This window comes from Lissotriton vulgaris, chromosome 7, assembly GCF_964263255.1.
Source record: "Lissotriton vulgaris chromosome 7, aLisVul1.2, whole genome shotgun sequence".
NCBI lineage: Eukaryota > Metazoa > Chordata > Amphibia > Caudata > Salamandridae > Lissotriton > Lissotriton vulgaris.
In genome coordinates this window covers 1,678,875,550-1,678,887,923 of record NC_141695.1, presented here as the reverse complement: position 1 = coordinate 1,678,887,923, position 12,374 = coordinate 1,678,875,550, and the positions used below count along the sequence as shown (strand labels likewise).

At 51.3% G+C, this 12,374-nt stretch overlaps 2 protein-coding genes across 6 annotated transcripts in view; one reads left to right on the top strand and one right to left on the bottom strand.

Moving 5' to 3' along the window:
- Nucleotides 1-5,452, bottom strand: part of ZGPAT (zinc finger CCCH-type and G-patch domain containing) — a 62,113-nt gene extending 56,661 nt beyond the window's left edge. Inside the window, exon 1 of one of the 2 annotated variants that reach the window (XM_086932753.1) lies at nucleotides 5,363-5,452. The gene's annotated coding sequence lies outside the window, so the exon portion shown is untranslated. Of the gene's footprint in view, nucleotides 1-5,013 lie in introns of both variants that reach the window. The other variant, XM_086932754.1, reaches the window with a different exon arrangement.
- The window catches only part of ARFRP1 (ARF related protein 1), a 301,101-nt gene that overhangs the window by 188,816 nt on the left and 99,911 nt on the right, over nucleotides 1-12,374 (top strand). Inside the window, exon 1 of one of the 4 annotated variants that reach the window (XM_086932755.1) lies at nucleotides 5,527-5,802. The exons of 2 other annotated variants lie outside the window; for them this stretch is intronic. The gene's annotated coding sequence lies outside the window, so the exon portion shown is untranslated. Of the gene's footprint in view, nucleotides 1-5,526; nucleotides 5,803-6,394; nucleotides 6,529-12,374 lie in introns of those variants that run through there. One more of the 4 variants, XM_086932757.1, reaches the window with a different exon arrangement.

The following is a 12,374-nucleotide window of genomic DNA, read 5'->3' as shown; positions in this document are numbered from 1 at the left end:
TGTTGAGGGTGAGTGAGGGTGAGGGCGAGTGAGGGCGAGTGAGGGCGAGTGAGGGCGAGTGAGGGCGAGTGAGGGCGAGTGAGGGTGAGTGAGGGTGTGGGTGAGGGGTTGAGGGTGAGTGAGGGTGAGGGGGTTGAGGGTGAGTGAGGGTGAGGGGTTGAGGGTGAGTGAGGGTGAGGGTGACTGAGGGTGAGGGATTGAGGGTGAGAGATTGAGGGTGAGGGGTTGAGGGTGAGTGAGGGTGAGGGTGAGTGAGGGTGAGGGTGAGTGAGGGTGAGGGGTTGAGGGTGAGTGACGGTGAGGGGTTGAGGGTGAGTGAGGGTGAGGGGTTGAGGGTGAGTGAGGGTGAGGGTGAGTGAGGATGAGGGGTTGAGGGTGGGTGAGGGTGAGTGAGGTTGAGGGTGAGTGAGGGTGAGGGTGAGTGAGGGTGAGTGAGGGCGTGTGAGGGCGAGTGAGGGTGAGTGAGGGCGAGTGAGGGCGAGTGAGGGCGAGTGAGGGTGTGGGTGAGGGGTTGAGGGTGAGTGAGGGTGAGGGGTTGAGGGTGAGGGTGAGTGAGGGTGAGGTATTGAGGGTGAGGGGTTGAGGTTGGGTGAGGGTGAGTGAGGGTGAGGTATTGAGGGTGAGGGGTTGAGGTTGAGTGAGGGTGAGGGTGAGGGGTTGAGGGTGAGTGAGGGTGAGGGGTTGAGGGTGAGTGAGGGTGAGGGTGAGTGAGGATGAGGGGTTGAGGGTGGGTGAGGGTGCGTGAGGTTGAGGGTGAGTGAGGGTGAGTGAGGGTGAGTGAGGGTGAGTGAGGGTGAGTGAGTGAGGGTGAGTGAGGGTGAGGGTGAGTGTGAGTGAGGGTGAGGGGTTGAGGGTGAGTGAGGGTGAGGGGTTGAGGGTGAGTGAGGGTGAGGGGTTGAGGGTGAGTGAGGGTGAGTTAGGGTGAGGGGTTGAGGGTGAGTGAGGGTGAGGTGGTGAGGGTGAGTGAGAGTGAGGGTGAGTGAGGGGTTGAGGGTGAGTGAGGGTGAGGGTGAGTGAGGGTGAGGGGTTGAGGGTGAGGGGCTGAGGGTGAGTGAGGGTGAGGGGTTGAGGGTGAGTGAGGGTGAGTGAGGGTGAGGGGTTGAGGGTGAGTGAGGGTGAGAGGTTGAGGGTGAGTGAGGGTGAGGGGTTGAGGGTGATAGAGGATGAGTGAGAGTGAGGGTGAGTGAGGGGTTGAGGGTGAGGGGTTGAGGGTGAGTGAGGGTGAGGGGTTGAGGGTGAGTGAGGGTGAGGTGTTGAGGGTGAGGGTGGGTGAGCGTGAGGGTGAGCGTGAGGGTGAGTGAGGTGTTGAGGGTGAGGAGTTGAGGGTGAGTGAGGGTGAGGGGTTGAGGGTGAGTGAGGGTGAGGGTGAGGGGTTGAGGGTGAGTGAGGGTGAGGGGTTGAGGGTGAGTGAGGGTGAGGTGTTGAGGGTGAGTGAGGGTGAGGGTGGGTGAGCGTGAGGGAGGGGTTGAGGGTGAGGTGTTGAGGGTGAGTGAGGGTGTGGGTGAGGGGTTGAGGGTGAGTGAGGGTGAGTGAGGGTGGGTGAGGTGTTGAGGGTGAGTGAGGGTGAGTGAGGGTGAGGTGTTGAGGGTGAGTGGGGGTGGGTGAGTGAGGGTGAGTGAGGGTGAGGGGTTGAGGGTGAGTGAGGGTGAGGGTGAGTGAGGGTGAGGGGTTGAGGGTGAGGGGCTGAGGGTGAGTGAGGGTGAGGGGTTGAGGGTGAGTGAGGGTGAGGGTGAGGTGTTGAGGGTGAGTGAGTGTGGGTGAGGGTGAGCGTGGGGGTGAGTGAGGTGTTGAGGGTGAGGTGTTGAGGGTGAGTGAGGGTGAGGGGTTGAGGGTGAGTGAGGGTGAGGGTGAGGTGTTGAGGGTGAGTGAGGGTGGGTGAGGGTGAGTGAGGGTGAGGGGTTGAGGGTGAGTGAGGGTGAGGGTGAGTGAGGGTGAGGGGTTGAGGGTGAGGGGCTGAGGGGGGGTTGAGGGTGAGTGAGGGTGAGGGGTTGAGGGTGAGTGAGGGTGAGAGGTTGAGGGTGAGGGGTTGAGGGTGATAGAGGATGAGTGAGAGTGAGGGTGAGTGAGGGGTTGAGGGTGAGGGGTTGAGGGTGAGTGAGGGTGAGGTGTTGAGGGTGAGGGTGGGTGAGCGTGAGGGTGAGCGTGGGGGTGAGTGAGGTGTTGAGGGTGAGGTGTTGAGGGTGAGTGAGGGTGAGGGGTTGAGGGTGAGTGAGGGTGAGGGTGAGGTGTTGAGGGTGAGTGAGGGTGGGTGAGGGTGAGTGAGGGTGAGGGGTTGAGGGTGAGTGAGGGTGAGGGTGAGTGAGGGTGAGGGGTTGAGGGTGAGGGGCTGAGGGTGAGTGAGGGTGAGGGGTTGAGGGTGAGTGAGGGTGAGTGAGGGTGAGGGGTTGAGGGTGAGTGTGAGAGGTTGAGGGTGAGTGAGGGTGAGGGGTTGAGGGTGATAGAGGATGAGTGAGAGTGAGGGTGAGTGAGGGGTTGAGGGTGAGGGGTTGAGGGTGAGTGAGGGTGAGGGTGGGTGAGCGTGAGGGTGAGCGTGGTGTTGAGGGTGAGGAGTTGAGGGTGAGTGAGGGTGAGGGGTTGAGGGTGGGTGAGGGGTTGAGGGTGAGTGAGGGTGAGGGTGAGGGTGAGGGGTTGAGGGTGAGGGGTTGAGGGTGAGTGAGGGTGAGGTGTTGAGGGTGAGTGAGGGTGAGGGTGGGTGAGCGTGAGGGAGGGGTTGAGGGTGAGGTGTTGAGGGTGAGTGAGGGTGTGGGTGAGGGGTTGAGGGTGAGGGGTTGAGGGTGAGGGAGGGTGGGTGAGGGGTTGAGGGTGAGTGGGGGTGAGGTGTTGAGGGTGAGTGAGGGTGAGGGTGAGGTGTTGAGGGTGAGTGAGGGTGGGTGAGTGAGGGTGAGTGAGGGTGAGGGGTTGAGGGTGAGTGAGGGTGAGGGTGAGGGTGAGGGGTTGAGGGTGAGTGAGGGTGAGGGGTTGAGGGTGAGTGAGGGTGAGAAGTTGAGGGTGAGGGGTTGAGGGTGATAGAGGATGAGTGAGTGAGGGTGAGTGAGGGGTTGAGGGTGAGGGGTTGAGGGTGAGTGAGGGTGAGGGGTTGAGGGTGAGTGAGGGTGAGGTGTTGAGGGTGAGTGAGGGTGAGGTGTTGAGGGTGAGGGTGGGTGAGCGTGAGGGTGAGCGTGGGGGTGAGTGAGGTGTTGAGGGTGAGGAGTTGAGGGTGAGTGAGGGTGAGGGGTTGAGGGTGAGTGAGGGTGAGGGTGAGGGGTTGAGGGTGAGTGAGGGTGAGGGGTTGAGGGTGAGGTGTTGAGGGTGAGTGAGGGTGGGTGAGCGTGAGGGAGGGGTTGAGGGTGAGGTGTTGAGGGTGAGTGAGGGTGTGGGTGAGGGGTTGAGGGTGAGTGAGGGTGAGGGGTTGAGGGTGAGTGAGGGTGTGACCATATCCATTCCAGACACTGATAATTAATTGGCGACAAAAGTTATTATTTGACGTGGCATATCTTAATTGCTAGGTTTTTTAATTACTAGTTGATGTTTAATTTTTGTAATCATTTTTTTAAGTATGCACCTCTTAAAAAATAAATAAAAATATTGCTTGTTATGTATTTCCATTTGTAGACCTAGAATAGTTATGGTGCATTGTATGTAGCTTTAAAAAATAAAAATGTAGACTGCTCAATGTATTTCCGTGAATAGATGCAGGTTGCCTCTTTCTGTCAAATAATATCCCTTGTTCAACTTACTATAGTGGCACGGCATACTATGAAGCAGAGGAGGACTGACTGTCAGAGCCTTGCTCTTTCCTCTCTTGCCAACAGGGCTACTCCAGAATAAGACCACGAAAACCATAATTTGTGAAACATGGCCATTTGACTCGCAGCCCGGTCAGTGGAGGGGCTCCGCTTTCTGATCCGTAGAGGCTGATGCGCAGTCACTTTCTTGAAGAGGAAATGGGGAATAAAAACTTTACTTTTGCAGTGATGTCGATGAACCTGGCTTGATGTCACACTGCTGCATTGTGCTGATTTTCTAAGTAAAAACATGCATAGTGAGGAGCACTAATACGGGTTTGAGATGGTGGAAGAGCTGCTTATCTCTTATGGAGATAGATTATCTGGGGGGAGGAAGGGCTCCTAATGGGAAGTGTAGACGGGGAGAAATTGAGAAAAAAGCTGAGCAGGGAGGGTGTTATTGCGGCTATCTGTTTGCCCGAGGGGAGGAGAAATGCAGGCCTGAGGCAGAGCACACGCTGAGAAGCTTGTGGGAGGGGGGCTGGGCTGCCTTTGATCTGGTAATGCGAGGCAGGCAGGCAGGGGGCTGGTGGCATTGTGCACGCGCTTTTTAGGGCTTGCGCTTGCGCAATGACCTAAAAAGCACATGCACTTGAAGGAATCGCCAGTGGAATCGCCAGTGGTGGATCAACACTGGATAAGCCGTAATAGAGCTTCGCCAGCGATGCGCAGAAGCGCATTAGCAGGCGAGCCCTAAAAATAGCTCCTAAAATGGGAGCAGTGGATAGACATAAGTACTATGTTCCAGGGTAGGGCTACAAGAAGAGGCATGATGACATGGACAAACTGGGACTCTAGGCCACTACACTCTATTCTCCACTGACTCCCCATTTACAATCGCAGCCAATTCAAACTACTCATGCACACACAGAAAGCCTTACTCAACACTGGTTCACCAAATCTCAACTGCATACACTTTCTCCAGCCTGACAGAAATCTACACTCAGCCGCACTCTCACTTACACATATGGCCCGCATTCACAAGCACTGTACAGGATGTCGTAATTTCACATACATCGCACCAAAAACATGGAACAGCCTCCTACAATACATCAGAGCTTTCTTCTCACGTTCTGAGTTCCACAAGAAGCTGCAAACCTGGCTCTTCAAATTACTCTGTGGACACTCGCCTACTCAAGCGCCTGGATACCCTTACGGGTGATTTGTGCGCTATACAAGTAGACATAGCACAAGGTAAGCACTATACAAATAAAATGACAATACAGTGAAAGTAATTAGGCAAGATCACCTCGATACATTTGTCACAATCTCCTTAGTCCATGCTTCCGAATGCTAGCATGTATGTTTTGCAAAACACCAAGAGCAGGAGCAAATGGACACTTGATCTTCGGAATTCACGTTCGTGGATCAAGGGCTGGGCGTTTCGAATTGTTTCACACTATCTGCCCAAGCTGGGTGCTCTTATAAACATTGCAGTCTTAGGAAATGGGGGACCGTTGAATTATTCCAAAGATCCCAAAACACTATTCATCTTGCGCCTCGTCCTTCCCCTCCAAAAGTCTCCGCATCCTGAGGGCACTTAAGCACCCATTCCCTTACCACCACACACAACTCCTTAGTTGAGCTGCTCTGCTTACCTATCGTTCTTTCATTTCCTTTTCTTCCTCCCGTCTCTGAAATACGCCGGTACGCTAGTAGCACTGTTTGTCACGTGACATACGTCAGGCAACGTCGTTGCTACGGGTGACTACTCTCATTGGAGAAACTCCCTGTCTCAACAGCCAGAAGCCCCACCTCATTCAGTTTTTCTTTTATTTCCATGGAGGCGTCATAATGTCCCACTCAAGATGGTGGTTAAGCGCCTGACTTTCATATGATGATGACGGCCTGCTGTTGTGTACCAGTTCTTAAACGACCCACAAGGCTGATGGGAATTTTTGTGTAGTTCCAAGCGTAATGTTCAGTGCGGAGCGGAGGCACCGTTTGGACTTGTCTTCCCAGAGTGCTCATCGTTCCCGGTAGTTTATTCACAGCCCTGGTCTGGAAGACTGAGTGCCTGATGAGCCTAAGTGAAAAGGTAATAAATAGTAATAACAAGGGCTTGGCGTTTGTTGTTGGGCTTTCGAGTTGTAGTCCCCAGTATTGCTGTCTTAAGAGCCGCCAGGGCTCGTCTGTTAGCACTTACTCTTTACTTCCCCGGTTAATTACGTTCATTGCCACCTTTTCTCCCAATGTCCGTTTAGTCCTTGTAGCGAAACCCCATAGTCCTGCCGCATCTCACTTTGGAGGTGCAGGAATTCCCCTCTGTAAATGGGGGTGGGAGGCAGGTGGTCGTCCTGCTGCGCCTTCCCTTTGCCGCTATATAGCTGAGACTCGTACTCTTCCCCTCAGGCCCGGTTCTAGAGGGTGGGCCGGGCCCACCCAAACTTTGGCCTGGCCCACCCAAACTTAACCTTTGGCCCTGGCAGTGACGTCAGCAAGGCCAGCAGAATATGGCCACTGCAAGTTAAAACGTTCTTCGAACGTTATCTTTCTTTAGGAGTTGCGTGATTGGGCCTGGGCTCGCACCCCCAATCACGCATCTCCTATTAGGCAGGTGGGCTGTGTCCCCGCCGACTCGTGCAGGTACATTAGGGGCACTGCGAAGGGGACAAAGCCTTTCGTTGGAACTGGATTTGTGGATAATTAATTCTTTTCTGCTGGTAAAGAGGAGTTTGTTTAGCCGTTTCGTTTTCCTGACCTTCCTGACCCCTTGAGCTGTTTGTTTACCCGATCCGGCTGTGACAGAGTTCATAAGGAGCAGGTAAGAGAATGTGTGGCTATTGTGTTTTTTAAATCTGTGAGAAAGACATACTTAGAACGCCGTGTTTATTTCATTTTCATTTACATCGTGTGTTTAAATCGTTGGTATCATTCATGAGTGTTTCTGCAAGGATGCACGACAACTAAATGTCCAAATAACATTGGGGATTGTTGATCTTGCTGGAGAGCGTTCTTTTTTTTGGTTTGTAGTATTTAAATGCAATAGAACTGTAGTTAACGTGGATAGCTCAGTGGGTTACTTCCTTTGTCACAGAGATCCTTTGATACATAGGACAGTGTGATCAAAGACGTGTATACAAACCAGAATGGTATAATTAGATTTTTTTTTTGTATTGCTAGTTAGTTCGAATTTTCCCAGTATTTCATTAGTCTAATGTTGCAATACAGAATTTGGGCAGATATAATTTCTAATCAGTACAGCCAACCACTGGGGCATGCTTTAAATCCTGTGTTTGTGGTTCTCCAGACCCAACCCTCTTAATACATATTGCCCAGCAGCATGGATGAGATGTGATTCCTACACCTGGTAATCTCCATTAGCTTATGTGACATTCCCTATAGGCTGATTTGGATACTTTTATGAATCATTGTGTCTGCATAATATGTGTGTGATGTACAGTACTGTGATACCCTACACTACGAGTAGCGCTATACAAGAAATAAAATGCATATGAGAGAGGGGCTATGGAGTGATGATGGGCTCTGTTGGAGGGTGGCAATGAGGGAATCCGAGGGGGCATCATGAGGGGTGGAGATACAGAGAGATGGAAGGCACTGGTGGAGGTTGTTTGTGAGGGAGTCTGAAGAGGAGGTCATGGGGAGGGGCTTTGGAGTGATGAGAGGCACTGGTGGAGGGTGGTAGGAAGGGATTCTGAGGAGGAGGTCATAAGGGGGAGTTGCTTTGGAGTGATGAGGGGCACTGGTGGAGGGGTAGGAAGGGAGTCTGAGGAGGAGATCATGAGGGGGTGTAGCTTGGAGTGATGATGGGCACTGGTGGAGGGTGGTAGGGAGGGACTCTGAGGAGGCGGTCATGAGGGGGGTTGCTTTGGAGTGATGGGCACTGGTGGAGGGTGGTAGGGAGGGAGTCTGAGGAGGAGGTAATGGGGAGGGGCTATGGAGCGCTGAGGGGCACTGGTGGAGGGTGGTAGGGAGGGAGTCTGAGGAGGAGGTCATGAGGGGAAGAGGCTACGGAGAGATGAAGGCCAGTGTTGGAGGATGGCAATGAGGGAATCCGAGGAGGGGGAGGTCATGGGGAGGAGCTACGGAGTGATGAGGGGCACTGGTGGAGGGTGGTAGTGGGGGAGTCTGGGAGGAGGGTGGCAATGAGGGAATCCGATGAGGTCATGGGGGAGGTGCTTTGGAGCGATGAGGGACACTGGTGGAGGGTGGCAGTGAGGGACTCAAGAGGAGGTCAATGGGGGGAGGGGTTATGGAGCGATGAGGGGCACTGGTGGAGGGTATTTGTGTGGGAGTCTGAGGAGGTGGTCATGGGGAGGGGCTTTGGAGTGATGAGGGACACTGGTGGGGGGCAGGTAGGGAGGGAGTCTGATGAGGAGGTCATGACTGAAAGGGGCTAAGGAGAGATTAAGTGCACTGTTGGAGGGTGGTAGTAAAGTTGTCTATCGAGTAAGAGGTCAGTGGTGGGACACCAATAAATACTTTTGCACCGGCGCTATAATAGACCCTGTAATGTTTTTGCTTATTTAATTAGCAGTTGGGTCATTAGGGCCACTGTGTAACATAGTTTAAAGTGTGTGCTAATTATATTTACTCTTATATTCAGGGTTTTCAGTTTGAAGGTGATTTTACAAATCTTTTTAGTGGGATTATGGAGAATGAAACCAGGTGGTGCCTGATATAGGGCTGGGGACCAAGGTTAGCTGTGAGTTAAGGTGCACGGTAGAGAGATTGTAGAAAATTGATGATCAGGCCTGGAAGGGAGTGTACTGCAGAGTCTGGGGTCAGATGGAGGTAATAATGAAGAGAGATTCTCTCTGAAGGCTGGCAACGAGGCAGGCTGATTAGTGTTACTTGCCTGATACTCCCACCTCAGAAACCTCCTCTGCCCATCAAAAGGACCTTACATGGGATCAAAACACTTTTTGAGAGTGTTAACGATTAGAAAGAGATTTGGAAAATAATGGAGGGCCCTGAATCTCCTGTTATCCCCTTCTATCACACGCAGGAGTACAGTTTTTTTTATTTGTAGGCTACCTCCAGAAGCGACACATTGAGCCCGCAGTGGCCCACCCAAATGCGCCCTTGGCCCACCCAAACAAAAATTCCTGGAGCCGGGCCTGCTTCCCCTAGCTCCTAATGATTGCAACCACGGGCTGTTTTTCCTCCCTTTTGGTTTGTCTTTTGCCCTTCACCATAATGTTTGATGTATTTCTGTGTGCTTGGTAGGAATCCGAGTTGACAGTTGGTGTTGTATATCTGTTTCTGCGCACGTGAGCACAAAGCATTGAATGGTGTGAGGTACTATCTGGCATACCATTGCACTACTTCTCAAAGCAGTGCAGAGGCTTGCTAGTATCACTTGCCATGCAATTAGGTGACAAATTATGGCAGTGGTCTCATTATCCCTCTTCCCTACATCTTCGTACCAGTCATTACATTTGATCTGAACGCAGGGTCGGATTGGGATCACAATTCGGCCCGGGCACTGACGAAACAAGCATTGGAAATGCAATAGGTCTCGCATTAGGAAAGTTTGAGCGATTGGTATTGTAAATGACACTTTTTTTTTTATTTGTGTTGGTTTTAAAAATAGCAAAATTAATAGCTTTGTCAGTTACAATGTCAATAGTTTTAACTTTCGCAAATGTGACACCTATAGCATTTGTAATGCAATGTGTGTTGTATTTACGTGACTTAGATGTATTGATATTACAAATAACAAGGTCTTTTAATTTTGTAAATAATTAATACTTAAATAAAAGTTATTGTAATTTATAATGGCAATAGCGTAAACGTTTGTAAATAACTTTTGTGAAGATTATGTCCAGTGTATTTTATTGTGACGAAAATCCAAGAACATTGCATTTGCACCTACACACACACAGAGCCACACATATAGATGTGGTGATGGTGGATCTGGGGGATGTGGTGGTGGTGGATGTGGTGGTGGTGGATGTGGTGGTGATTGTGGATGTGGTGGTGATTGTGGATGTGGTGGTGATGGTGGTGGATGTGGAGATGGTGGATGTGGAGATGGTGGATGTGGAGATGGTGGATGTGGTGGTGGTGGATGTGGTGGTGGTGGATGTGGTGGTGGATGTGGTGGTGGTGGTGGATGTGGATGTTGTGGTGGATGTGGAAGTGGTGGATGTGGAAGTGGTGGATGTGGAAGTGGTGGATGTGGAAGTGGTGGAGGTGGTGGATGTGGAGGTGGTGGATGTGGTGGAGGTGGATGTGGTGGTGGATGTGGTGGATGTGGATGTGGTGGTGGTGGATGTGGTGGTGGTGGATGTGGTGGTGGTGGATGTGGTGGTGGTGGATGTGGTGGTGGATGGGATGTGGTGGATGTGGTGGATGTGGTGGTGGATGTGGTGGTGGTGGATGTGGTGGTGGGGAGAGAGTGGGCAGGGCTTCAAGTCCATACTCCAATACAGCACACCTTGCATAGCAGTGCATGGGCTGACCAGGCTCGACCTATTAAATGAAATTAGAAGAGAGAAGTACGTTGGGAGTAGATAACAAAGGAGTAAAGGGAAGAAAAGTCGGGAGAAAGAATGAGTTGCGGAGAAGGAGGGCAACATAATGATTCAAAATTAAAAGTACGGAGGATATGGAATGTGGAGGTGACAGCTGGCAGGAACGAGAGGAAAGTGAGAGATGTCTCTTTCTTTATAAATAACTTTTCGAGCTGTGGATAGAAGCATCACAAAATTTGAGTGAACGCAAACGTTGTCCCATTTTTTCAGCTCTTAGAGCGTGCACTCTTTCTCGACATTAAAGCCTTGCAGACCCTAGTGAGAGTTACTTGTTTTGAGTTTCGTTCAAAGCCACTTTGCCACTGTCTGCATTGGCTTCACAGTACATATAGCTCAACTTTAACAACTCTGGCTAGTCCCCCAAAAATATGGCTGGTGTGCTGAAGAGTGAAGAAGGTGACGTTGTTCGTGTGCCAGCAGGAGAGGTCCGCAGTTGTGCGTCTCCTCCCTCATCAGCTGGCTCCTGGAGGAGGGTTAGCGGCTCTCGTGATGTCCTCGGGGCAAAGGGAGGAGGGTGGGAAGAAGCCGGGGGGAGGGAAGGAAGGGGGAGGAGAGGCGGGAGGTATTTTCAAGTTTAAACAAGGGGCGGAGCGAGGGGGAGGTGTGCTGGGAGAGAGAGTGGGGAGGGGGGCGGAGCGGGAAGAGCGTTGTGAGGGAAGAGAGAGTAGGTAGGGGGCTGAGCGTGAAGAGCTGCTCTCGGCAGGCTGGGGAACTAGGGGTTAATGTAGGAGGAGTCTGTCCTAAATATCTCTTGACTCTTAATTAACCTCAGGGAACTGCAACCATTGTGAACTCCTCTAGATAGCATTCCATTCTATCGTTTCTTTTTCAAAACAAATGTTATTGCATTTCTAGCCATCTTACAGGTCGAGGGGCCACATATATATGTACGTATTCTTGCATACAGTGACATAACGTTGCATATTGGTGATGACAACAAAATGAGTACAACACGCTGAGCTATAACTAGTCTGCATCCCGCTGAACTGTCCCAGACAATGGCCGATGAACCTGAATGACATCCCACAACGTACATCACGCAACTGGACTATAGGACTGCACGGCCACTCTATGGGGTTAGCAATCGACAACTGAGGTCTGGGGTCAGGCCTCGGTAGTGAGCCCACCGCTGTCACATTCGGTCGTTTTTAGCTCATCTGTGAGATTACATAGGTAAACCGTCTTCTGTGAACCTGCATTGGTATCTCTGTCCCGTCCCTACAAGGGGCTGCTCAGCACAGCCTTCTGGCTGGTAAGCACTGCAAGAGGCAGAAGCTAGCCTGTACGGAAAGCACAGAGACACTGCGGCAGACAAGCTTAACAGTAGTATGAGCCATCTACATCATGATCGACTCTACAGCCTATTTCAAGCTCTGGGATGAAACGTAGCCCGAATCTTGCCTTGCACATACAACTGTTTCATACGCAGGCATGTGACTGCATGGCACACGTGTGGCTGCACAGCTGCCGGATCAAATTCCATAAATGCGGTGGGTATATCGATGTAGGTCAGCATGGTCATGGCCAAATGGGTTTGAACCCTTTTGCAGTTAAATGCGTAAAAATATACACTTAGCGTGCCCTTTATTTTAACCAAATGTCGATTCACCGATAGCAGTAATCAAATGGCAAAGCCGTCTTTGTCATTTACAGTAACACTGCTGTGCCAAAAAAACATCCCGAGACCAGGAGTGTGCGACACAACTAACATCGCAAAGTTCAAGAACTGACCAATGTCCCTCGTGGTGCACGTTTTGTGATCTCCTACATGCACTCTGAAGAAATAAATCTAGGAAGATAGGAATCTCTTAAACTGTTTATTTTAAACCCCCAGCTGGACGGTCGTCCACCAACCGATCCGTTAGCGTTCAAAACATAACCAGGCTCAGAGCACTAAGCACAGGCATGAAGCTGTGCAAACTCAAGCGATAGCAGTCTACCATTGAAAATTCGGAGAAAGGCACAGATAAGCAAGCCTCAGAGAAGAACACGATGAAAAACTCCTACAACTGAAGAAATATTAATACCAGTCGACAATGAGCACACGTTTTCCCTTTTTTGCAAAACAAAAGCGTGCGGCTTCCCCTAGGCGGTCAGACCCACCTTCTCC